The 26,495-nt window shown below is 45.4% G+C and overlaps 1 pseudogene; it reads left to right on the top strand.

Annotated features, from left to right (window-relative positions):
* The first annotated feature begins 8,098 nt into the window (after positions 1-8,098).
* The window catches only part of LOC133753686 (synaptosomal-associated protein 29-like), a 30,831-nt pseudogene continuing 12,434 nt past the window's right edge, over positions 8,099-26,495 (top strand).

The following is a 26,495-nucleotide window of genomic DNA, read 5'->3' as shown; positions in this document are numbered from 1 at the left end:
GCAGTGGCTGGAACTGGGCCGATCAGGAGCAAGGAGCCTCTTCCAGGTCTCCCAAGTGGGTGCGGGGACCCATGTACTTGGGCCACCTTCTGCTTCCTTCCCAGGGGCACCAGTAGAGCGCTGGATCAGAAGTGGAGCATCTGGGACTCAAACTGCACCCACTTGGGGTGTCAGCACCGCATGCGGTGTGCTTATCCACTACTCCACCTCACTGACCCCAACTGGGTTATTTCTGAACCAAGTGCAAATCCAAGCTCCACCACTTAGTATCCATTTGACCTGGGCAAGTTGTGACACCTCTCTGAATACCGCTTTCCTTCTCTATAAAGTGGGGATGTTGGTACCTTCTAAGGTGGTCATTAGGATGAATAAAATCAAAATAATCACATATCCTTGGCTTAGTGCCTAGCACATAAAACTGACAGAAGAGCAAATATACTGATTGTTATCCCCCTGGAATTGAGATGAGGAGCCCCAGGCTGAATAGGCCCCCTCTCCTTCCCCAGATCAGATGCAGAATGAGGTCTGAGTACATGCCTTGGTGGGTGTAGGCAGGAAATATGTTTGGAGTAAGTGCCTGCAGCTTGGGGACAGCAGACCTGGCGGGAGGGCAGTTGTTGTCCATCAGTCATGTCCTTCACAGCCCTGCAAATGGAGGGGAGCATCAGACTGAGACTTCATGTTAGCGCAGGGCACCCATCTCTCTCCTAAACATCGCCGTTTATGCAGGTATTTGGTGAGGAAGCTCCTCTGCCATGTTGAGATGAGAGTGGATTTAGAGATTTCTGGAGCAGCCACAGCAAGTCCAGGGAATAGGTGTTCCCTTCTCTGTCTGAGCCAAGAGTCCAGGGAGGCCTGCACAAACGTGCAGCTCTTCTCACAGGAACTTGAAGCACAGTCTCAGTTGCTGGGGCATGGCTATAAACTCTGTTGGTCTAATGCAATCCAGATTGAAATGCGAAATTGCAGTACTAGATGATTAGATGGGTTCAGAGTCTGTTAACTCACATCACCACAGGTCCTGGGATTGTCAGTACTATGCCCCTTCAAGGTCGTTAGTGGACAGATTCCTCTCATTCTTCTGCTACCTAACTCAGTGAGTCCCCTGTGTCCTTGCTTCCTTCATGATGACAAGATGACTACTGTAGTCCTTTTGACACATGTGTGTGACAATGTCCGTATGATGAAGGAGGAACAAGAACCCTTCCACCAACACATGCCCCCATGTCTCACATTCCAGGCCTTTTATGGAGGCCAAAAAGAACATGCACATAATATATAAGACCATATTGGCCCTGAAAAATTTCAACTGCTTTTTTTTATAGGTAACTTATCTAAAGTCAGACGGCTAATGAAGTCCTTTTTATTCTGAAGATGTATTTATTTGAAAGGCAGAGTCAGAGAGAGAGAGGGAGAGAGGGAGAAGGAGAGAGAGAGAGAGAGAGAGAGAGAGAGAGAGAGAGAGAGAATGAATGATATATTCCATCTGAATGGCTACAATGGCTGGGACTGGTCCACCCTGAAGCCAGGATCCCAGAGCTTCTGGGTCACCCACATGGGTGGCAGGGTCCCAAGTACTCAGGCCATCCCCCACTGCTTTTCCAGCCACATTATCAGGGAGCTGGATCAGAAGTGTAACAGCTTGGATGCGAAGTGGCACTCATAGGATGCCAGTGTCACAAGTGGTGGCTTATCCCACTGCACCAGAACACTGGACCCCCTATTGTACTTTCTATAAAGGTTCAAACCAGTTAGTGTTGTGGTACAGCAGGTTAACCACTGCTTGCAATGCCTGCATCCCCATATGAGTGCCAATTTGAACCCTGGTTGCTCTGATTCCAACCCAGCTCTCTGATAATATACCTGGGAAAGCAGCAGTTGATGGCCCAGGTGCTTGGGCCCCTGCCACCATATGGGAGACCAGGATGGAGTTTCAGGGTCCTGGCTTCAGCCTGGGCCAGGCCCAGCTGTTGTGACCGTTTGAGTAGTGAAGCAGCAGATGAAAGATCTCTCTCTCTCTTTCTCTCTCTCTCTCTCTCTCCCCTCCCCCCCTCCCTCCCTCCCTCCCTTCCTCCTTAGTGTGAATATCTATTGATGCTAAATCTGGCTTGAAGATTAAGTGGAGGAATTATAACATTCACAGGACTTTTCTCTAGTGTGTGTCTTCTGACGCTGCATCAGGGACGTATTCTGGCTGAAGCCTTTCTCATATTTCCTACATTGATGGGATTTCTCCCCGGTGTGTGTTCTCAGACGTTCGTTCAGGTGTGAGCTGTGGCTGAAGGCTTTTCCGCATTCTTTACGTCCGTGAGGTTTCTCTCCAGTGTGAATTTCCTGATGTTCAAGAAGATGTGTACTTCAGCTAAAGGCCTTCCCACACACTTTGCATGCATTCATTTGGCTTTTCCCCCCGTGTGTGTTCCCTGATGCTGAATAAGCCCCGAGGGACCACTACAGACTTTCCCGCACTCGCCTCACTTACGTGGTTTCTCTCCTTTGTGAACAAAAAGATATCTGGAAAGGGATGAGATATCGGCGAAGGCCTTCCCACAATCGTCGCTTCAATAGGGCCTCTCTCCAGTGTGGATCCTGCAATGCTGGCTCAGGTGTGTGCTGTGGCGGAAGGCCTTCCCGCACACGAGGCACTCATAGGGCGTCCCCCCAGAGTGGACGGCATGTGCTGGGTCAGGTGCATGGTGTGGCGAAGTCACTTCTTCCCTGCATGGGTCTTCAGGGGCTGGCTAAGGGACAAGCTCTGGCTGAAGGCCTTCCCACAGGGACTGCTCTCATAGGGCTTCTCTGCAGTGTGGATCTGCTGGTGCTCAATGAGATGAGCTCTAAGTAAATGCTTTCCCACACCCATTGCACTCATACAGCTTCTTGCCCGTGTGAATGCACAGGTGCTCAAGCAAGCGTATGGCCCGGCTGACAGCTCTTCCACACTCATTGCTTCAGAAGAATTTCTCTCTGGTATGAGTGGCCTGATAGTCAATGAGCAGTGAGCTCTGGCTGAAGACCTTCTCACCCTCACTACATTTAAAGGGCTTCGCTCCTATATGAAATCTCGGCTGTCTGATCAAGGATGAGTTCTGGCTGAAGGCCTTCCCACACTCGTGGCACACATTGGGTTTCTCTCCAGTATGAGTTCTGTTGTGCTACACAAGCCCCGAAGGACCATGGCAGCCTCTCCCCCAGTCGGACATGTAGAGGATTTCTCTCCTCTGTGGATATGTGACGAGTGAGTGAGGAAGCATCTTTGAAGGCCCTCGCACACTCTTGGTGCTCGTAGGGCTTCTCGCCAGTGTGGGTCCTGCGATGCAGGCTCAGGGGTGTGTGTGGTGGAAGGCCTTCCCGCACTCGAGGCACTCGTAATGCTTCTCCCCAGCGTGGATATGCGTGTGCTGGGTCAGGTGCGTGCTCTTCGTGAAGGCCTTCCCACACTCACTGCACTCGTAAGGCAATCTGTGTGGATTCTCTGGTGCTCAATGAGCAATGAGCTCTGACTGAAGGCTTTCTCACACTCATTGTATTTAAAGGGCTTCTCTCCTGTATGAGACTTCTGATGCTTTCTAAGTGACAGCCCTGGTTGAAGGCCTTCTTACAGTCCTTGCATGTAAAAGGCTTTTCTCTAGTGTAAATCCTCTGATGCCTAACGAATGTGCAGTTGTTAGGAGAGGGCTTCCTGTGGTCATACACTGCCAAGGTGTCTTTTCCACACACAAACCCTGCTGAGTAATCCTTCAGCTCTAAACGTGGGGTCAGGCCTCCTACGTGACTGCCACAGGTAAGAAGACTCTCTCCTGTAGGAATTAACTGCTGTGAAACCAGGGTTGACTGCAGACTGAAGCTTCCCTCAAAAGCACTGCATTCATCTGGGCACAGTGTCTCTTGTGCGATACTGCTGCTTGTTCCCCATGTCTCTCTAAGTGGCCCTCACATCCCCAAGTCTCATGCAACATGGAGATCCAGTGACCATTCCCAGCCATTCTTTCTGTGGTTGATCCTTGGTATGAGCCTTCTTCAGAAACTTCCTGCTGGGAAACTGACTCCTTAGTCTCACGTCTGGCGGCCCAATCTGAAAGCAAATACAAAGGTGAGAGTGGGGCCAGGACAGTGCAATGGGAAGCATTGACTCCAGAGCATTCATGCTGGCAACAGGCAGGCAGATGGTGAGCAGGTGTCACAAGTAGTGAACGCCAAGGAGTGTCTGGCCAGGTCACAGGGCAGCTGGGAAATACAGGGACAGGCAAGGCTACAGAGAAGGGCGGAAGATGACAGGGCACAATAGAAGATGATCCCAGGCCAGCTAAAAAAATTAGATTTTGAATGGGCTGAAGAAGAAAATAGCACTGGCCAATCAAATACTATGCTAATTGGACTGTATATAGGGCAGAAAAATACTGCCCAGTTATTTTCTACTAACAAGATGAGAGGACTAGTTCAAGACCCATCCTTAGCCTTCATCTGCCTACATACCAATACATAAAGTAACGGGGACAAGACAGTTGCACTAAAACTGCTTACGTGAACAGTGTTTAGCATCAGCTGAGATTTCCACAGAGCCATACAGAAATACATTAGGGCAACAGAAGGCGCCCTAGGAATGTGTGAGTAATGGCACCATCAGAACTTACCTTGGAATTGGTAATAGTGGGGAAAGAAGACAAAGGTGATTTTATACAGTTCAAGCCATCCTACCTCCCTCTGCTCCTATCACCAGCTTCTTAGACCTTCCCTGATCCTGCCCCTACTGCCTCCTATTGCAAGGAATCTCTGTCTCTTATGAACTCCCAAACCCCTTTGTAACTCCCCCATGAAATCCTTCACTGCCTACCTCGCATTGTTTTATCCTGGAGAGTAGGAGCTGTGTTAGAGTCCCACATTACTCCACAGTACCTAGCATGTAAAGGTGCTTTTGAAATCTTTGAATGAATAAAAAAGTCTGAGGAAATGGTTGTGATCCCATAGTCAACCGATCTAAAAGCAAATCTGTCAGGAGGAATGGAAGAGTCTGCACTACAGAACCCTGACTCTGAAGATTCCAGTGAAAAGGGAGAGGGTGTGCACTTAGGGAGTAATTTTGGCTGCACTGGGGCATTCGTAAGACATGTGCAATGGAAGAAGAGAATAGCACAGGACTACTATTACATGTGGCATGTGGCTAGCTTTCTTCCTTGGCCACCACGATAGCATTCACTCCAGGAGCTCATCCCACCTCCTTGTCAGCTCCATATCACTGCCCTGCGCTGGTTTCCCTTCCTATCTCCGAGACTCAGTCCTTAGATCCTCTTGCACGAGGAGTGATCGTGCTCTATGTCATGGCATACACACACACTGACTCCTCCCAAATTTCTCCACCTTGTCTCTGAGAACTGACTCGTGTGTCCAACTGCATGTTTGACATTTCCACTTGAATGTCCAATAGACATTGTAAACTTCACATACTCAAAACCAAATTCCTATTCCTCCCACAGATTCCCTATCTCAGTTATGTGAACTTCATCCTCCCAGTTGCTCAAAGTCACTCTTGATTCTCACATGCCCCAAATCTTATCTACCAACAGATATGTCCCCTCCATTTTCAGAATACCTCTAGAATCTGGCCACCACGGACCCCCTCCATAGCTGTCCTCCTTTTCCAAGTCACCATCTCGTCTCTTCTGGATTACTGCAATAGCACTCAAACCGGTGGCCCTGCTTCTGTTGCATTGCCACCTTCTCGCTCACCACACACATACACGCACACACCAATCCTCACAGCAATCCAGATATTTTAAAATATCATGGCTGATCAGTCACTGGTCGGCTCATAACATCCCCCCCCCCCCCGGCTCGGAGAGAAAGCCCTGGCCTTTCCATTGATGCCAAAGACTTGGAACATCAGGGTACCCCGGTGGGGTCTTAAGTTCATCTCCTTCCATGTCAGCTGCACAGCCTCAGATTCACTCCTACTGGCCTCACTGCTTTGCTCTAGTGTATCAGATGCCCTCCTTCCTTAGCATATACTTACAATTCCCTATAATATGGGATTTTTTTGTTTGTTTTATTTTTCTATTTTTTATTTTTTGACAGGCAGAGTGGACAGTGAGAGAGAGAGAGAGAGACAGAGAGAAAGGTCTTCCTTTTCCGTTGGTTCACCCTCCAATGGCCGCTGCAGCTGGCGCGCTGCGGCCGGCGCACCGTGCTGATCTGAAGCCAGGAGCCAGGTGCTTATCCTGGTCTCCCATGTGGGTGCAGGGCCCAAGCACTTGGGCCATCCTCCACTGCCTTCCCAGGCCAAAGCAGAGAGCTGGGCTGGAAGAGGAGCAAGCAGGACAGAATCCGGCGCCCCGACCGGGACTAGAACCCGGTGTGCTGGCATCGCAGGCGAAGGATTAGCCTATTGAGCCACGGCACTGGCCTGTTTGTTTCATTTATTTAAAAAAATAAGATTTATTTAGTCAAAAGGCAGAATTACACACACACACACACACACAGAGGGAGAGAGAGAGAGAGAGAGAGAGAGAGAGAGAGAGAGAATCTTCTATCAGCTGGTTCAGTCCCCAATTAGCCACACTAGCTGTGGCTGTGGCTGTGGCTGTGCCAGGCTGAAGCCAGGAGCCAAGAAATCGATCCTGGTCACCCACATGGGTGACATTGGCCCAAGCACCCAAGCACTTGGGTCATATTCACTGACCCGGTGATGTTTTGGGGGCTGTGTGAGGCTCCACGGGGACTGTGCTCTGATGTTGTCCTCCTGAGTTAGTTGTGACTCAGTTTCCCAGCCTGATGTGACATTCCCTGCAGTGTTTCCAGTGTCCCTTAACTTCCCGTGTGGGCCATGGGCAGGGCCATGCCCGGCTGGTCAGGGGTTTCCTGCAGTGACTGCGTCTTGTCCTGGCGAGGGGCAGATCCTGGGGCCCTCAGGAGGGGAGAACAAGACGGGAGGACCCTGGCGTGCAGGGCAAATGAGGAACCCTGGAGGAGGGAGGCCCGGGACCCATGGCCTCCAGTGGCCGTCAGGAGTTACCCTCTGTGTCATCGTCCCTTCTCTTCAGTGGTTGTAGTGTTTCTGTTCAATAAAGCTTATTTAATGTTCCAGCTGTCTCCCCTCTGCTGTGGGCGCCTCAGGGGACCATGGGCTGTGGTGAGTGGGCAACAGTGGCCGTGTTAGCACTGGTGCACGTGCTGGGCAGCACCTGTGCCTCAGGGGCTGTGGGGTCCTCTGAGCTGGATGCAGCCAGGTGACTGCATGCTAGTGAGCATGGGTACAGGCTGGTTCCATTCCAGGTGCCCTCAGGGTGCCCCAAGGAATCACTGGGTTAGATGTTCAAAGGTGGACTGGGTACATCTGGTGGGACCCCGGATTTGACCAAGGCTTGTAGGCCTTGGAGGCTGCTGGTATGCCTCTCATGACCTGCTACCCACCACCCCTCTCCAGCACCCCCCCCCCTTTGTCTCTTATATCCCAAGGCTGTGTTTTAGAGAAGCTAGTAGCCATTCCTGGCAGCCCTGTGAAGGGCTCAGGCAGCCAGCCACACAAGTCAGTAAGGCCATGTTTGCAAATCTAGGCTGGCAGATACAGTCAGAGATGTGCCCTAAAATGGCCCAGGCCTGAGTTCAGGTGCCCTTGCCAGGCACTGCGTGTGGGACTTTTCTGGGTGGTAGTGTTTGCCCACTCACACAGTTCAGCCCACTCCTGCTGGTAGACAGCTGTCCAGCCCCAGACAATCTACTAAGCAATATTTGTGGATAGCAGGGTGTATGGTGCTGTGGGATTAATGGCAGGCCAGGCATCATTCCTCACCTACCCCCTACACATGATCATGCCTTGAGTGGAAGTGGGGGGAGGGAACACTGCAGTCACCAGCTCAGGCATCCCTTGATGGAACTACTGTTGCTCTCTCAGAGATGCCAAATGGTTATACACCTTGAAAGCCTCAAAGCCCAACAACTTTCTCAGTGTCTGGTGAAGACACAGTTCAGAGACTGCATAGCAAGAGACACAGCAGGAGGGTGCTCCAGAGCAGCAGCCCTCCCTGCAACCACAGTAGCAGCCGGCTCACCAAGATTCACCTGGGCCATCAACTAAGTCTTGTCAGCCTAGGAGGCCGAAGGCATGGCCATCATGACCCACCACCCCTCTCCAACATCCCCCTTTGCCTGTATGGTAATACGAAAATCAGTGACATAGTTGTTTATTATCATAATGAAGTATTCTGTATTATAAAAATTTGTGTATGCTATACTTTTATAGATTTGGAAGTGCAATAGGTTTGTTTAGACCAGCATCACCACAAACATGAGTGTCACATTATGTTATGATCTTAATGGCCATGACATCACTAGGCTATTTGAATTTTTCGGCTCCATCGTAATCTTGTGAGGCCACCATCATATATTTGGTCCATCCTTGGCTAAAACATACTTGTAAATGATTTATTTATTTGAAATGCAGAGTTACAGAGTGACAGAGGGAAAGAGAGAGAGAGAGAGAGAGAGAGAGAGAGAGAGAGAGAGAGAGAGGTCTTCCATCCACTGGTTCACTCCCCAGATGACCGCAATGGCCAGAGCTGGGCTGATCCAAAGCCAGGAGCCAGGACCCTTTTCTGGATCTCCCACACGGATGCAGGGGCCCAAGGACTTGGACTATCTTCTACTGCTTTCCCAGGCCATAGCAGAGAGCTGGATTGGAAGTGGAGCAGCTGGGACTTGAACTAGTGCCCAAATGGGAATTCAGCACTGCAGGCAGGGGTTTTGCCCACTATGCCACAGCGCCAGCACTGATGTTGTATAATTCTAATATCTGTGTTAGAGACCTTTCTGGTTCTTGTGATTGGTAATTTTCAATTGAAATCTAGACCTCTTCTGTATCATATGAGATCCTGTATCTTCTTGAAATCTTGTGTTGAAGAGAGGTGTGCTGTGCAGTGCTGTTCCTCCTGCTTGTTACCAGGTCAGCAGAGATGCCAGGACCGTGTTGGCGTACGTCTTCTGCGATGACGGCGCAGGAGACGAGGGTGTTTGGCCGGCCCCATGGAGGGATGGGCATGACCTCCCCAATGGGCCCGACATGCCCATGATCGGCAGCAGTACCTGCGGCAAGAGGTGTTGAACAGGGCCAAGGCCATGGCCACCAGCACCACTAGGTTCCTGTCCCTTATTTATGAGTCCTAAAAAGTCAGGATCACCTCCTCCAAAGAACTCATCCATCAGCAAGGAGTCTTAGAATGCACAGAGGATAGTGGACAAGATGGACCAAGATTTGAAGACCAGCCAGAAGCACATCAACAGCATTAAGAATGTGTCTCAGGGCCTTGTCAATTACTTCAAATCCAAGCCAGCAGAGACACCCCCTGAACAGAATGGCACCATCACCACCCAGCCCAACAGTAGATTGAAAGAGGCCATAAATACAAGTAAAGAGCAGGAGGTGGAGTACCAGGCCAGCCACCCAAACCCCAGGAAGCTGGAGGATGTCGACTCTATCCCTGGAGGGGCTGTCTCTGCTGTGAGTACTGACACTTACCCCAAGAATGCAGACCTCCAAGCCTATCACCAGAAGATCGACAGCAACCTAGATGAGCTGTCCTTAGGACGGGGCCATCTGAAGGACATAGCCCTGGGGATGCAGATGGAAACTGAGGAGCAAGACAACATTCTTGATCAGCTGACAACCAAAGTGGACAAGTTAGACATCAACATAAACAGCACAGAAAAAAAGTCTGACAACTCTGAAAGTCAAAAGAATTTCCACTCCATGGTGAGGAAGAGTGTTCCACCAATCTTCTTTTTAAACGCCCAAGAAATTTCAGTTCTTATTTTAGTATGTAATTTAATGTGTATTTGCAAATGTTATGATAGTGTGATGCCTGAGAGATTCTTGTTGCTGTGAGGAGTCGTGTGCCCTGCGTTTTCTTAGGGCTGACACCTAAGTTCTTTCAGCCAACATAAAGTGAGTATCTTGAGCCTTTGAAGACCTTGTTGGAATGAGAAGAAAAACTTGTATTTCTCATTTTCCTCAGGACGTGGAAAGATGTGGGCAGGACCTCAATCTCGTCTCACCAAGTCCTGCTTTCTTCTTTGATAGATTACTCATTCCTAGGCCTTACATGAGTCAGAATGTTCAGGGACCCTGGGAGCCAGTTTATGTTGGGGAGGGTCCTTCCCACAGTTTTATACAGGAATCATTGTGATGAGCAGGCACATACTATCTCTCTCCCACACGCACACAGGGCAAATCACTGGTGATTCTCTTAGCTCCCTGGAAAGTGGTTAGTGTTGGGTCTGTCGATTGAGTGTGTCACAGCCCTTGCTCTTGTGTTGACACAAGAGTGTGCCGTGCCCTTGGCATGCATTTTCGTAGGGAGGATTCAGATAGATCAGCACTGGTCAACCACAACACTCGGAAATAAGCAGGCAATTGGACAAGCCCCTCTTCCTCCACCTACTTCTCCTCTCCTCTCCAACCTTCCATCCCAGTTGGAAACAGATGACCCAGATGTGGATCCTGGTCTAGTTTGTGGGAATGCAGTGTCAGACAGATGTGGCTACGCACACTGGTCTTTCTCCTCCAAGCCCTCTCTCCGCATTGGCCAAGGCTCAGTGTGGCAGAATATGTATTCGGTTCCTGGGGTCTCATGACCTGCTCAGGACTGCCACCCGTTCTTCTGCACTTCTTGGTCTGCAGGGTCTTAGTTCACCCATACAAGATGGACTGGGCCCAAGGAAAGGTAATTGCACCACTTGCCCGTTTCCCAGCCTCCCGATCCCAGAAACAATCAGACGCAGCGGGGAGCCAAGTCAAGCAGGGGCTCATTTATTGCACGCAAAACAAAGCCTTTCATAGCACAAAACTGCAGGGCCATTGGGGCAGGGCATAAGGGCTAACCAGTCACTTAAAGGGTCACTTTACAGGACGATTTCTTATAGGACTAGTCGTATGTCTATACACTTGCTGTCAGTTGTTGTCCCTTCCCTTGATGTTACGCAGCCAATCAGCTTTGGTGGTAAACAACTTTGAGTTCCACCCACCTTACTTCCTCTCGGCACCATCTTTGAATCGCCTCATGTAACTAATTTCCCCACATTGGTCTTCTTGCGAGATAACTTAAATCATTACCTGGTTCCTGGCAACCAAGTTTTGAAACTGTCGCTCCACAAATGATGCTGACTTCATGTAGAAGGATTTGGCTAAAGAAAAACAAAGCCCAGACGTTATTTTAAGCAGCCTAGCTTATTCTCTCACTTTACAAAAGGAATCGTTTAGAAGCATTAATTAAAATTGATTTCTACAGTAAAATTGATTGGTCTTCAGTGAAATCATTGAAGACACCAACCCTTGTCTTTTTTTCAAAAACAAATGATTTAGAACATTTTGAAGATGGTATAGGTCAGAAACTTTCAAGTACAGTGCCTTTCACCTTAAACCGTGGCACCCACCTGTGGGACCCACACCATCTAGTGATGCTTTCCTTTGAGAGTCTGCAGCCTATAAAAAGCTGTCTGTCAGAGCAAAGGAAACCTCGGGGTGGGGGGGTTCCAGCAGTGCAGGAGTTCCCATCCCATAATACATGACGTTCCTAAAACCACTGATAGCCTCCATGGGCAAACACAGCTTCCTCTGAACAGTGATCACGCCCCCGCCTCCTCAGGGATTCCGTATCAGATGCACATGGCTTTGGCTTCCGGAGTGTGAGAACTTGATTCAAGTCCCAACTGACATTCACCGGAGGAGCTCAGCACTCCTATGCTCTTGACAACTCGTGAAAGAAAAAAAACGTTAAACACATTTCCCATCCCAGGCAGAACGAATGCACAGGGCTTTGGGAGAAAAGGCTGCTCAACAGCACGAAACCCAGAGCGCAGGGCAACCCACATGCATGATTCCACCTGCCCCAGCACCCTCTTCGGGTACATCATAAGAACTTTCTCTTTGTCATCATCAGGCACAGACTTGTGGGAATTCGTGTGATACTTCAGGGCCAAGCTTCTCTGTTCATTGCTTCTAACAGCCACTATGGACCATTCTCATCAGCCAACCGCCTCCCATCTGCAAACAGAGTTAGTGAATCCACTGACTTGAAGCCAAGTGAAATATTTTATGTAACTTGCCTGTCTTTTGCTGGCTTGATGAAGTCAATCCCCCTTCCCCACCCCTCCCACCCCCGACTTCCCTGTTTTGTTTTTTTATCCTAAGTACACAAAAAGAGAGTGTCCTCACTTTGCTAGAATTGTCTCCCTGGGTCCTCTTTTGGAGGCCTTCCAGTGCCTCATTGCTTTTTTTTGTACACTTGCTTGACTCAGTTTTGAGGCTCTGGCTAGAGGCAGGGAGACCCCCCTTCTTGAGCAGCTTGGTAAGTTCACAGTCCTACTGCTTTCGTTATAAAGGTCTCACACTCTGGAGCGCTATGTACCTGTCCTGATTGTCCTGGGCCCAGGTATCAGAAAACTGGGAGCAGCAATCTGGATCCCATGAAATTATTCAAAGTAGCCAATCCAAGGGGTCCCACATAAGCTGGCTACCCTCACCATTCTTGCCATTGGCCATGCATAAGCTGCCTCTACAGCTCCAGTTCAGTTACCTTTGCCCTAGGTGCAGTCCCTTGGGTGGCCCCATGTGGCAGCCCCCTCTCATTTGGAGCTGGAAACAACAGAGTTCTGCCCTTCATGCATGCCAGTGCCCTGCCATCAAGAGAATCTTTAAGTCTTATAAAATACTATTTTTTCTGAGAAAAGTTTCAATTCCTTTCTCTCTTAACCCCTTTGGCAGTTTCTTGCTAATACTTTCTGTGGCCGCAGCCCCAGATCTAGCACTTCATTTTCCCTCTCTGCTTGATTTTTCATGATCCTTTGTCAGGCCTGTCAGTGCAATGTGTTCTTGTCTGCTCCTGTTGGGATATTGTCATGGTGAACACAGAGGGTTTTACACTATAGCAGGTGTTCCACAAATACTTGTTGAATAAATGAGTGAATGTGTGCATGAATGGATAGGTAAATGGAAACTGGAAAAACAGCAACTGAGCTATGACATGCCAAGCTTAAAACAAAAACAAAACCACTAAAAACAAGTGTGAAAATTGTCAACAATGCAAAGCCCCAGGGACGTTTTAAGCTGTGTGTGAAACAAGTTGTCCAAACCCTACTTCAATTCAGAAAGTAGTGATAGCCACACATTTTATTTTCTCCTCTACATTTCCCTCCCCTGCACTCCCCTAACCCTGACCCTGACCCTGACCCTGTGCATGTAGGAGGGTCCACGTGATTAATTCTGGTTAGTGAGCCATTGCTGGAAATGCTGTGTGCTGTTTCATGTCCAAAGCATTTAACAGCTGATATGCTTGTTTCTTGAATCTGTGGAGGCCGTGCTTCAGAGGACCCAGATACAAGGAGTGGAGCCTTCATCAGTCTGGGTCCCTGAAGGACTCTGTGGAGCAGAGACCCCTGTTGACCTGTGGCAAACATGCAGCATGGGCAAAATGTAAGCTTTTGTGATACTAAGGTACTGGCATTGGAAGCCATCAGGTTTGCCACACCGCTGTCCTACCCTGACCAATTCCTATAGTCTGTATCATGGGGCATGTGTCACATGAAGCTGCTAATGTCTATGTTTGTAGCTTCATATAGCTATAGATAACATTGCTTATGTGGTTAGTAGAAACCATAATGGAGACTATATTTGAGTTCAGGGTGGCTTCCTTTTATTTCCTTTCTGAGGCCTTAGACAATGGTCGTTAAGAGCCCAGGCTCTGGTGTCGGGCTGCCTGCACCTCTGTTCTATCTTCTGCACTGATACTTTCCCTCTTTAGGCCTCCTTACTGTGTCTGTATGTTGAGAATGATTCTGGGGTCTAGGTTCAGTGGCTGGAGAATCAAAACATGTACCTTGGACACCTGGAGAAAGATAGGAGGCAAAGGCCCTCCTGGGTTTGGTACTCATTATTCCTTGAAGTTCTCCTCCCTTCCTTTCTACAAATACCAGCCTATGAATATCTTGCCCATCTTTCCTTGTTGAAGCCATTCTCATCTACTTTCTCCTCTCTACACTAAGTCACTGAGGATTTTGGTTTCCAATCTCTGGCAAACATTTTGTAAAATACAATAAATAGATTGCAGCAGTGACAGATTGACATAAAAGTCTCTAAATGCTTGCTTTCTGTTTCTTCCATATTCTCTCTAAACTCTCCAAGAATTTCATCCTGGCTTTAACCATGAGCTCTAGTGATGATTTCCGAATCTCAACCTCTACCTTATACCTGTCTCCTAAGCTTTAGAACCAAATGTCTAGGACAGCAGAATTTCCATGGGCACCCTCTTTTCAATATTCTAAAAGCAAGCATTATTTCCTTTATTACCCTTGAAATCCCCTCTAAAAAGTAAGCACCCCAACTCTACTTTTCTTCTGCATATTTTGCAAATGAGTATCTTCACTGCTGGTATCCCTTCAAGTTTAATTTAAGGCAACAGAATACATAACAGGTGTCACACTACATCCAATCGTCTCTCAAACATATACAGGTTGCCGCTTATAAAACTGATTCAGAATAAACAAAGACAAAAATTGAATGGCTCAGAGCTGGTGCTGTGGTGTAGTAGGTTAGGCTCAGCCCGGGGTGCCAGCATCCCATATGGACACTGGTTCGCATTCAGGCTGCTCCACTTCTGATCCAGCTACCTGCTAATGGCCTGGGAAATCAGTGGAATGTGGCCCAAGTCCTTGGGTCCCTGTACCCACGTGGGAGACCCAGAAGAAGCTCCAGGCTCCTGACTTAGGATCAGCCCAGCTCTGGCCATTGCAGCCATTGGGGAGTGAACCAGTGGATGGAAGTCGCCTTTCTCTCTGTCTTTCCCTCTTTGTATCTGTAACTCTGCCTCTCAAATAAAATAAATAAATCTTTTTTAAAAAATAAAAGAAATGGCTCCAACACATCACTGCATCTTTGTGTATGTGTGTGTGTTTGTGTGTGTGTGTTTATCAAATTGGGGGGAGCTCTATAGTCAAGTGACTAGTACAGTGCTGAGTCATGTACTCTGGAAAGTCTCAGTGGTGAGGTCTACAAGAGCAGAGAGAGCTGTGGATCAGAGAAAGTGTCATACAAGAATTAACATTTGAATTACTCCTGCAAGGATAATAAAAGTATGTATAAATGTGTGTGTGAATGAGTGTGTGGCACAAATATGCATGGCACGTGAGAAAATGAAGGTATGAGAAATAAATTGCTTGAGTGTTTAAGATAATTGAGTGTGAGTGTATGAGAGAATATTACAAGTATGGGGGTGTGTACACATTTATATGCATTGAGCAACACATGAGGGCATATGTGTGTGAACGTGTGGATGTATGCAGGGTATGGGTATGTACAGATGTATGTATGAAAATAAGAGTATGTATGTGTGAGAAGAAACGTGAGAATGTATGGTATGTGCAAGTGTCTGAGTGTACATATGAGGGCATTGTGTGCATGACATTGGATAAGTGTATATAGGCAGTGTATGGATGGGTATAAATGAAACTAAGTGTGGGTGTGAGCATGTATGTGTGAGACACAATGTGTGTGAGAGTGAGTGTGAATGTGTGTATGCATGCTGGTGGCTTGGGGTAATAGGGCAATTACCGGCAAGCAGAAGAGCCTGAGCTGGGCATGACAAAGCACAGGGAGTTACTGATGGCTGTCTTGGACTCTTTCTTCTCTTCATTTGCTGCCACCAGCTGCACAATGGTTTTTGTCCCAGGCCTCCCTCTGTGGTCCAGAGCTGAAAGTAAGGCCTGGCTCATTTTTCAGTATTGGACAATGGGCTGGTCAACTGGCTTCCCTAATGTACTCTCCCCTCTCTACACCAAGCCACAAAGGATTTTGATTTCCAGTCTTGTGAACTTTTTGGAAAATACAGTAAGGGTGTTGCAGCAGTGGCAGATTGACATAAACATCTTTAAATGCTTGCTCTGTTTCCAAATTCATCTCACCAGTCTGAAGGACACTCTAGTATTCCTTGAGGCTGCAGAACTCAGCAAAAGCTGATTTGCTCTGAGATAGAATAAAGAAGGACAAGGAAATTGCTACTAAAGAAGTGTGAGCACATATGGTATTTAGTCTTTTGACTATGTATCAGCCAACAGGGAAGAGAAAATATCTACTCAGCAGAAAGAATAGAACAAACTGGGAGGTGTGGGTATTTGATGACAGAGCATACTCTCTCTGTTTTGAAGATTTGTCCTGGGGCCGGCGCTGTGGCTCACTTGGTTAATCCTCTGCCTGCGGCACTGGCATCCCATATGGGCACCAGGTTCTAGTCCTGGTTGCTCCTCTTCCAATCCAGCTCTCTGCTGTGGCCCAGGAGGGCAGTGGAGGATGGCCCAAGTGCTTAGGCCCCTGTACCTGCATGGGAGACCAGGAGGAAGCCTCTGGCTCCTGGCTTCGGATCGGTGCAGTTCCGGCCATAGCGTCCATTTGGAGAGTGAACCAACGGAAGGAAGACCTTTATCTCTGTCTCTCTCTCTCTCTCTCTCTCTCTCTCTCACTGTCTATAACTCTACCTGTCAAATGAATAAATAAATAAAAGATTTGTCCTAGCCTTTGTTGCGTTTGGAATTATACAGCTTATTTAAAGCTAAAAGTGAATGAGTAGGGGAGAAGCAGAGTGAAGAATATAGAGTAATTCTGTATTAATTTTGCAACAGTTCTGTAAATCTGTTCTTTATCAAAACAAAAATGTTTTGCAAAAGGTAGAGAAGCTACTTTACTTTTGCTGATAGAAATATATTTATGTAATTAGTGAAATGATGTATCCTTAGCATTCCTCGGTTTTCATGCTCAATGTTAAATCTAAAATCCTTTTACCTATGTTCCACTTAGGAAATGAGGTGTGAGTATATTGGTCTTGCAGGATTGTTGGCTTAAGAGAAGTCACACATACAGTTATTTGGTGGTCAGCATACCTCATATTATTACTTGTAGGACACAAACACAATTAGAACATTTCTCCTACTCCAAACAACAGAACCCAGGCACAAGTACAGGAGCCTTAGGGGCAGAAAAGCTCCCTAGCATCCCCATGGCAGAACTTTCCTTGTGAATGGAGGACTTGCTTGTCCAGACCCACCACCCTTTCATTGCCTCTGAAAAAGCCACTGGGCACTTTTCTCCCAAAGGCCCTAACTATTTCATAGCAACAGTCTTTGGATTAGAAATGAGATTTCTCAGGGGCAGCATTGTGGCGTAACAGGTTAAGCTGCCACCTGCAAAACCGGCATCAATCCAGCTCCAAGCTAATGTGCCAGGGAAAGCAGAGGAAGATTGTCCAAGTGCTTGGGTTCCTGCATCTATCTGGGAGACCCGGAAGAAGCTCCTGGCTCCTGGCTCTGATCTGGCCCTTCATGGCCATTGCAGCTAGCTGGGAAGTGAACCAGCCTCAATAGCAGGGAGCTGAGTTGAAAGCGTAGCAGCTGGGACACGAACTGGCAATCATATGGGATGATGACATCACAACCTGCTATGTCACAATGCTGATCCCTTCCAATTTATTTTTACTGTCTTTCTTTAATGGAGAACATCTAATTTGAAGTGGAGAAGAAAGTAAATGTCCATCAAAAGAGACGAAGGGAGCAGTGATGGGAGCTGATCAGCCTCTCTCCATGCCATAGCCACATTTAGCCTAGCACTTCACTAGGCTCCCAGCTAGCTACCCTTCCTGTACACCCACGCTCTACATGGTAGTCCGAGTACCACTCTAGAATGCCCATCAGCTCAAAACCTTTCAGTGGTCCCCAGATCCCTCTCTGTGAACCATGAGGCTCCTGCCTCATCCTCTCCACACAGACTCCAGTTGCCCCCCTCTTCCTGGTTCTACTCCAGGTTCTTGGAAGGACTGTCTCCACTATCACACCTTTGTCACTCCACTCACATGCCAGGACTTGCTTTCTCCTGGTCTTCACTAGCCTGAAACACCTCTCATCCTACTCTCACTTTCTGAAAGCAGCCTTTTTAACCAGCACCCACAACACTTACTTTTCATCTTTTATTTTTTTAACGTTTATTTAATGAATATAAATATCCAAAGTACAGCTTATGGATTACAATGGCTTCCCCCCACATAACTTCCCTCCCACCTGCAACCCTCCCCTCTCCCGCTCCCTCTCCCCTTCCATTCACATCAAGATTCATTTTCAATTCTCTTTATATACAGAAGATCAGTTTAGTATATATTGAGCAAAGATTTCAACAGTTTGCCCCCATATAGCAACACAAAGTGAAAAAAAATACTGTTGGAGTATTACTTATAGCATTAAATAAGAGTGTACAGCACATTAAAGACAGAGATCCTACATGATATTTTTTTAAAAATTCGATTAATTTTCTATGCAACTTCCAATTTAACACCAGGTTTTTTTTTCATTTTCAATTATCTTTATATAGAGAAGATCAATTCAGTATATACTAAGTAAAGATTTCATCAGTTTGCACCGACACAGAAACGAAACACAAAGTGTAAAAATACTGTTTCAGTACTGGTTATAGCATCAATTCACATTAGACAACACATTAACGACAGATCCCACATGAGATGTAAGTACACAGTGACTCCTATTGTTGACTTAACAATATGACACTCTTGTTTATGGCGTCAGTAATCTCCCTAGGCTCTAGTTATGAGTTGCCAAGGCTATGGAAGCCTTTAGGGTTCGCCAACTTTGATCTTATTCCGATAGGGTCATAGTCAAAGTGGAAGTTCTCTCCTCCCTTCGGAGAAAGGTACCTCCTTCTTTGATGGCCCCGTTCTTTCCACTGGGATCTCACTCACAGAGATCTTTCATTTAGGTCTTCTTCTTTTTTTTTTTTCCTTTTCCATGGTATCTTGGCTTTCCATGCCTACAATACTCTTATGGGCTCTTCAGCCAGATCCGAATGCCTTAAGGGCTGATTCTGAGGCTAGAGTGTTGTTTAGGACATCTGCCATTCTATGAGTCTGCTGTGTATCCCACAATGTTGGATCGTTCTCTTCCTTTTTTATTCTATCAGTTAGTATTAGCAGAAACTAGTCTTATTTGTGTGATCCCTTTGACTCTTAGACCTATCAGAGTCATCAATTGTGAACTGAGATTGATCACTTGGACTAGTGAGATGGCATTGGTACATGCCACCTTGACGGGATTGTATTGGAATCCCCTGGCACATTTCTAACTCCACCATTTGGGGCAAGTCCGATTGAGCATGTCCCAAATTGTACATCTTCTCCCTCTCTTTTTCCCACTCTTATATTTAACAGGGATCACTTTTCAGTTAAAATTTAAACACCTAAGAATAATCGTGTGTTAATTACAGAGTTCAACCACTAGTACTAGAACAACAACAACAACAACAAATACTAAAAAGGATAAAGTATTACATTGTACATCAACAGTCAGGACAAGAGCTGATCAAGTCACTGTTTCTTATAGTGTCCATTTCACTTAACAGGTTTCCCCTTTGGTGCTCAGTTGTCACCGATCAGGGAAAACAAATGATATTTGTCTCTTTGGGACTGGCTTAATTCACTCAGCATGACGTGTTCCAGATTCCTCCATCTTGTTGCAAATGACCGGGTTTCATTGTTTCTTACTGCTGTATAGTATTCTATGGAGTACATGTCCCATAATTTCTTTATCCAGTCTACTGTTGATGGGCATTTCGGTTGGTTCCAGGTCTTAGCTATTGTGAATTGAGCTGCAATAAACATTAAGGTGCAGACTGCTTTTTTGTTTGCCAATTTAATTTCCTTTGGGTAAATTCCAAGGAGTGGCATAGCTGGGTTGTATGGTAGGGTTATGTTCAGGTTTCTGAGGAATCTCCAGACTCACTTCCATAGCGGCTTAACCAGTTTGCATTCCCACCAACAGTGGGTTAGTGTCCCTTTCTCCCCACATGCTCTCCAGCATCTATTGTTGGTAGATTTCTGAATGTGAGCCATTCTCACCGGGGTGAGGTGAAACCTCATTGTGGTTTTGATTTACATTTCTCTGATTGCTAGTGATCTTGAACATTTTTTCATGTGTCTGTTGTTCATTTGGATTTCTTCTTTCGAAAAATGTCTATTGAGGTCCTTGGCCCATCTCTTAAGTGGGTTGTTTGTGCTGTTGTTGTGGATTTTCTTGATTTCTTTGTAGATTCTGGTTATCAACCCTTTATCTGTAGTATAGTTTGCAAATATTTTTTCCCATTCTGTCAGTTGCCTCTTCACTTTCCTGACTGTTACTTTTGAAGTACAGAAACTTCTCAATTGGATGCAATCCCAAATGTTAATTTTGGTTTTGACTGCCTGTGCTCCTGGGGTCTTTTCCAAGAAGTCTTTGCCTGTACCTATATCTTGCAGGGTTTCTCCAATGCTCTCTAATAATTTGATGGTTTTGGGTCGTAGATTTAAGTCTTTAATCCATGTTGAGTGAATTTTTGTGTAAGGTGAAAGGTAGGGATCTTGCTTCATGCTTCTGCATGTGGAAATCCAATTTTCCCAGCACCCTTTATTGAATAGACTGCCCTTATTCCAGGGATTGGTTTTGGATCTTTGATCAAATATGAGTTGGCTGTAGATGTTTGGGTTGATTTCTGGTGTTTCTATTCTGTTTCATTGGTCTATCCATCTGTTTCTGTACCAGTACCATGCTGTTTTGATAACTACTGCCCTGTAGTATGCCCTGAAATCTGGTATTGTGATGCATCCAGCTTTGTTTTTGTTGTACAAGATTGCTTTGGCTACTCGAGGTCTCCTATGTCTCCATATGAATTTCAGCATCATTTTTTCCAGATCAGAGAAGAATGTCTTCGGTATCTTGGTTGGTATTGCATTGAATGTATAAATTGCTTTTGGGAGAATAGACATTTTGATGATATTGTGCCGCGGACCGGCTCTCGCGGAGACACAGACCAAGGGTGAAGGCTCGAGGAGAATCAGGAATCGGCGGGGAAATGACAGACAGACACACACGTTATGAGTATGCTGCTGCGATTTATTATAGTAAGGCTTGGGTTTATATAGTAAAGGACAATGCTACAGGCAAATGTTAAACTTTTATCACAAAGGAGACAATTTACTGGGAATGAGAATTGACCTTTGGGTTAATGGGTAATTTTGTTTCATGAACTGTTTAGGGGAATTACTGCCCAAAGTTTTGCTTGCCCAAAGTTTTGCTTGCCCTTTAGATACTTGGAGATAAACCCCGAGCAATCTTAACATTTCGCTGTCACTATAATGGGAACCTAATGATATGTTTTGACTTGCATTCCTGGCTTCCTCGTAAATAGCTTTAGTAAACGGAGGGGTAAAGATTGTTTGAATTTCTCCATAATCTTATGGGAAACGTTAACTTCTTTTTCTTGATTTTCTTGTTTCTGATAATTGTGAGAGTAAGCAGTAAAGTGTAAACACAGCAGGTAGATAATGCATAATGAAATCATTAACAGAGCAAGGACACAGCGTCCTCAGAGCCAGCAAGGGCATGTCTTCGGCTTCCATTATGTGAGCCGGGGGTCATTACAACCGCTGACTGCACAGGAACCGCCTGAGGCCACACTCCACAGAGCTCAAACCTCAACCCTGCAGCCTTAGACCCCCAACGCAGCAACATCTTGCTACACGGGTATCACAGCCGTGGGCGTAGCAATATTGATTCTTCCAATCCATGAGCATAAAAGATTTTTCCATTTTTTGGTATCCTCTTCTATTTCTTTCTTTAAGGTTTTGTATTTTCATCGTAGAGCTCTTTAACGTCCTTGGTTAAGTTTATTCCAATGTATTTGATTGTTTTTGTAGCTATTGTGAATGGGATTGATCTTAGAAGTTCTTCCTCAGCTGTGGCATTGCCTGTGTATACAAAGGCTGTTGATTTTTGTGCATTGATTTTATATCCTGCTACTTTGCCAAACTCTTGGATGAGTTCCAATAGTCTTTTAGTAGAGTTCTTTGGGTCCCCTAAATAAAGAATCATATCATGTGCAAAGAGGGATATTTTGAGTTCTTCCTTCCCAATTTGTATCCCTTTAATTTCTTTTTCTTGCCTAATAGCTCTGGCTAAAACTTCCAGTACTACATTGAATAGCAGTGGTGAGAGTGGGCATCTGTGTCTGGTACCAGATCTCAGCGGAAATGCTTCCAACTTTTCCCCATTCAATAGGATGTTGGCCGTGGGTTTTTCATAGATTGCTTTGATTGTATTGAGGAATGTTCCTTCCATACCCAGTTGCTTAGAGTTTTCATCATGAAAGGGTGTTGTATTTTATTAAATGCTTTCTCTGCGTCTATTGAGAGAATCATATGGTTTTTCTTCTGCAGTCTGTTAAGGTGGTGTATCACATTGATTGTGTTACAAACATTGAGCCATCCCTGCATACCAGGGATAAAGCACACTTGGTCTGGGTCGATGATCTTTCTGATGTGTTGTTGCATTCTATTGGCCAGAAATTTATTGAGGATTTTTGCATCTATGTTCATCAGGGATATTGGTCTGTAATTCTCTTTCAATGCTGCATCTTTTTCTGGCTTAGTAATTAAGGTATTGCTGGCTTTATAGAAAGAATTTGGGAGGATTCCCTCTTTTTTGATTGTTTTGAATAGTTTGAGAAGAATTGGAGTTAGTTCTTCTTTAAATGTCTGGTAGAATTCAGCGGTGAATCCATCTGGTCCTGAGCTTTTGTTTGTTGGGAGGGCCTTTATTAGTGTATCAATTTCTGTCTCAGTTATGGGTCTGTCTAGGTTTTCTATGTCTTCCTGGCTCAATTTAGGTAGGTTATATGTGTCCAAGAATCTGACCATTTCTTTTAGAGTTCCCTGTTTGTTGGCATACAAGTCCTTGTAGTAATTTCTGATGATTCTTTTTATTTCTGTGGTGTCTGTTGTTATGTTTCCTTTTTCATCTCTGATTTTATTGATGTGGGTCTTTTCTTTTTTTAGTTAGTTTGGCCAATGTGGTGTCAATTTTGTTTACTTTTTCAAAAAACCAGCTCCTCATTTGGCTGATTTTTTGTCATTTTTTTTATTCAATCCTGTTTATTTTTCTTTGATTTTAATTATTTTTCTTCTCTTACTGGATTTGGGTTTGGTTTGCTGCAGATTTTCTAGATCCTTGAGATGCATTGGAAGCTCATTTATTTCGTTCCTTTCCAATTTCTTGATGTAGGCACCTATTGATATAAACTTTCCTCTTAACACTGCTTTTGTTGTATCCCAGAGGTTTCGGTATGTTGTGCTGTTATCTTCGTTTACTTCCAGAAAATTTTTGATTTCTCTTTTAATTTCTTCTATGACCCATTGTTCATTCAGGAGCATGTTGTTCAATCTCCATGTGTTTGCACGAGCTCTAGGGATTCCCGAGTTGCTAATTTCCAATTTCATTCCTTTGTGGTCTGAGAAGCTGCATGGTATGATTCTAATTCTTTTGAATTTGCTGAGATTTGCTTTATGGCCTAGTATGTGGTCAGTCCTATAGAAGGTTCCATGTACTGCTGAGAAGAATGTAAAGTCTTTCAATGTAGGATGAAAAGTTCTGTAGATATCTGTTAGATCCATTTGGGCTATAGTGTCTTTTAAATCTACTGTCTCCTTGTTCATCTTCTGTCCTGTTGATCTATCTATTGCTGAAAGTGGAGTATTGAAGTCTCCCAGTACTATTTTATTCGGGTCTAAGTCTCCCCTGTAAGTCCCTTAACAAGTCTTTTAAATAAACCGGTGCTCTGTAATTAGGTGCATATACATTGATAATCGTTATATCTTCCTGTTGAATGGATCCCTTAATCATTATATAGTGCCCCTCTTTGTCTCTTCTAACAGTTTTTGTGGTAAAGTTTATGTTGTCCGATATTAAGATGGCTACGCCCGCTCTTTTTTCATTTCTGTTGGCATGGTATATATTTTTCCAGCCTCTCACTTTCAGTCTGCATGCATCATTGTTGGAAAGATGTGTTTCTTGTAAGTAGCAAAAAGATGGGTTTTGTTCCTTAACCCAATCAGCCAATCGGTGTCTTTTAACTGGACAGTTCAGGCCATTAACATTCAATGTGACTATTGAGAAGGAGTAACTTTGCCCTGTCATTTGCCAAAGATATTTTCTAATATATGGTTTGAGACTCCTGTGATCTTTTGCTGTGAGGTTTCCCTCCTTTACCTTCTTTCATATTGGTGACCGTGTTTCTGTGTTTCTGTATGTAACACATCTTTAAGCATCTTTTGCTGGGCTGGACGAGTGGCGACAAATTCTTTCAATTTCTGTTTGCTGTGAAAGGTCTTTATTTCACCTTCATTCACAAATGAGAGCTTTGCAGGATATAATATTCTGGGCTGGCAGTTTTTCTCTCTTAGTACCTGGGCTATATCTTGCCATTCTCTCCTAGCTTGTAGGGTTTCTGGTGAGAAGTTTGCTGTGAGTCTAATTGGAGATCCTCTGAGAGTGATCTGACGTTTCTCTCTTGCACATTTTAAGATCTTTTCTTTATGTTTCACTGTGGTGCATTTAATACGACGTGTCGTGGTGAGGATCTTTTTTGGTCATGTTTATTAGGGGTTCTATGAGCTTCCTGTACTAGGATGTCTCTGTCCTTCTCCAAACCTGGGAAATTTTCTGCTAGTATCTCACTAAAAAGGCCTTCTAATCCTTTCTCCCTCTCCATGCCTTCAGGAACTCCTAGAACCCGAATGTTGGGTTTTTTAAGAGTATCCTGAAGATTCCTGACAGTATTTTTTAGATTTCTGATTTCCTCTTCTTTTCTTTGGTTTGACTGTGTCCTTTCCTGTTCTCTGTCTTCTAAGTCCGATATTCTCTCTTCTGCTTTACCCATTCTGTTTTTAAGGCTCTCTAATGTGTTTGTCATTTGATCTATTGAGTTCTTCATTTCATTATGGTTTTTTGTCACTATTACAGTTTCATGTTCTACTAGTTGTTTCATTTCATTTTGATTCCTCCTTAATGTTTCATTTTTGCACGACAGATTTTCTATCCTGTCCATTAAGGATTTCTGTAGTTCAAGAATTTGTTTTTGAGAACTTCTTAATGTTCTTATCAATTTTTTGAGATCCACTTCTTGCATTTCCTCTATCTCTTCATCTTCATAATCTTGAATTGGGGTGTCTTGTTCATTTGGGGTCATCATAGTGGCTTCCTTACTCTTGTTACCTTGGTTTCTGCGTTTGTTATTTGGCATATTGTAGATAATTTACGGTTTTTTTTTTGCTGTGATTTTTTTTCTCGTTATATTATGCCTCTAGTTTAAGTGGCCTGTCTGCTTTGATGGATCCTTAGAGGCTGTGATGGGTGTGGCCAGAGAGCTCTGTTTGATTCTTCAGGTTTAAGGGTGTGCCAAAGGTGACTCACCCAGATTGTTCTCTCCCTTGCTTGCTCACTCTTTTTTTTCCTTTCTTTTTTTTGTTTTTTTGACTCAGTTGGGAAGTAATTCCGCACAGCTGAGTGGAATTGAGGGTATTTGAAATCTAGCCTCTGTGGGTATTCGTTTGATCTACCCCTGGGACCACACAAAGAGTTTATGCAGCCCTCAATGTGTTCTCAAATTTCTCCACAGTCCCAAGGTTATAGAGTTTGTGTACTTGGTGAACTCCCTCACCCCCCCTCGGATTTTCACAGTTCCAGATCGTTAGCTCCACCTACTTTCACTAGATTCTAACCTCCTGTTATTTCTCCCGACCAGAGTCAAGTTTTTCTGCTTGGCTACTCACGGTTGCCGCTTTACATTTGTAAAATGGCACCTGTTCTTTGTCTTGCTTGGCTTTTTAAGGTGAGTGGAGAGAGAGGCTAGTGTCCGTGCTGGTTCTCCTTATTAATTCGTTTTTTTTTCTCCCCTCCAGTCAGCCTGGTGAACTTTCCCCAGTGGGGTCCCAGGCCTCTGCCTTTCCCCGTCAATGTCTTGGAATTCTGAGGTTTTCGTCTTACCTCCCGTTCCCGCGCTGGCGAGATTCTGCGTCTTGGCTCCCGCGGCTGGGCTTCCATGCGGTGGGGTCCCTGTAGGTCCTCTGTGTCACATCCACTAGATCCGGAAGCGTTTCCTCTGCAGTTTTTTTCTTGAGCCTTTTCCTGAGGCTACAGTAACTCCACTTTTATTAAACTATCTTTTCCTGGACTATTGGTGCGCGCCCTCAATATCCGCCATCTTGGCTCCTCATCTTTTATTTTTAACACTTTTCATGGCATGTAATTGTATCAGTTTCCCCTCCCCCAAGTTACTGTTTGTTCCCCCCATAGGCTGTAAGGACCTCTGGAACAGGCTTTTCTATGACATTTACTGCTCAATGTCTAGCATCTAATGTGAGGCTGGGTCCAGAAGAGGCTTTCCAGAAAGAGCACTGAATGAAAGGAAAGGGTGACATCAGTGATAGGTGGGAAGTGCTTGCTGCCATGTCTGTGAGTGTGAGTGTGAGTGTGGGGGGTAGCAGGGATTGTGACAGCAGGTTTCAGCAAAAATGAAATCTAGGTGCTTCCCTGCCCCAGTGCCATATCCTCTCCATTATTCAAGAGTGTGTCTCCTCTCCTAGCTCCACTACTAG

Source organism: Lepus europaeus, chromosome X (assembly GCF_033115175.1).
Source record: "Lepus europaeus isolate LE1 chromosome X, mLepTim1.pri, whole genome shotgun sequence".
Classification (NCBI taxonomy): Eukaryota; Metazoa; Chordata; class Mammalia; order Lagomorpha; family Leporidae; genus Lepus; species Lepus europaeus.
The sequence above is the reverse complement of the archived record's forward strand: the minus strand, read 5'-3'. Positions and strand labels throughout refer to the sequence as shown.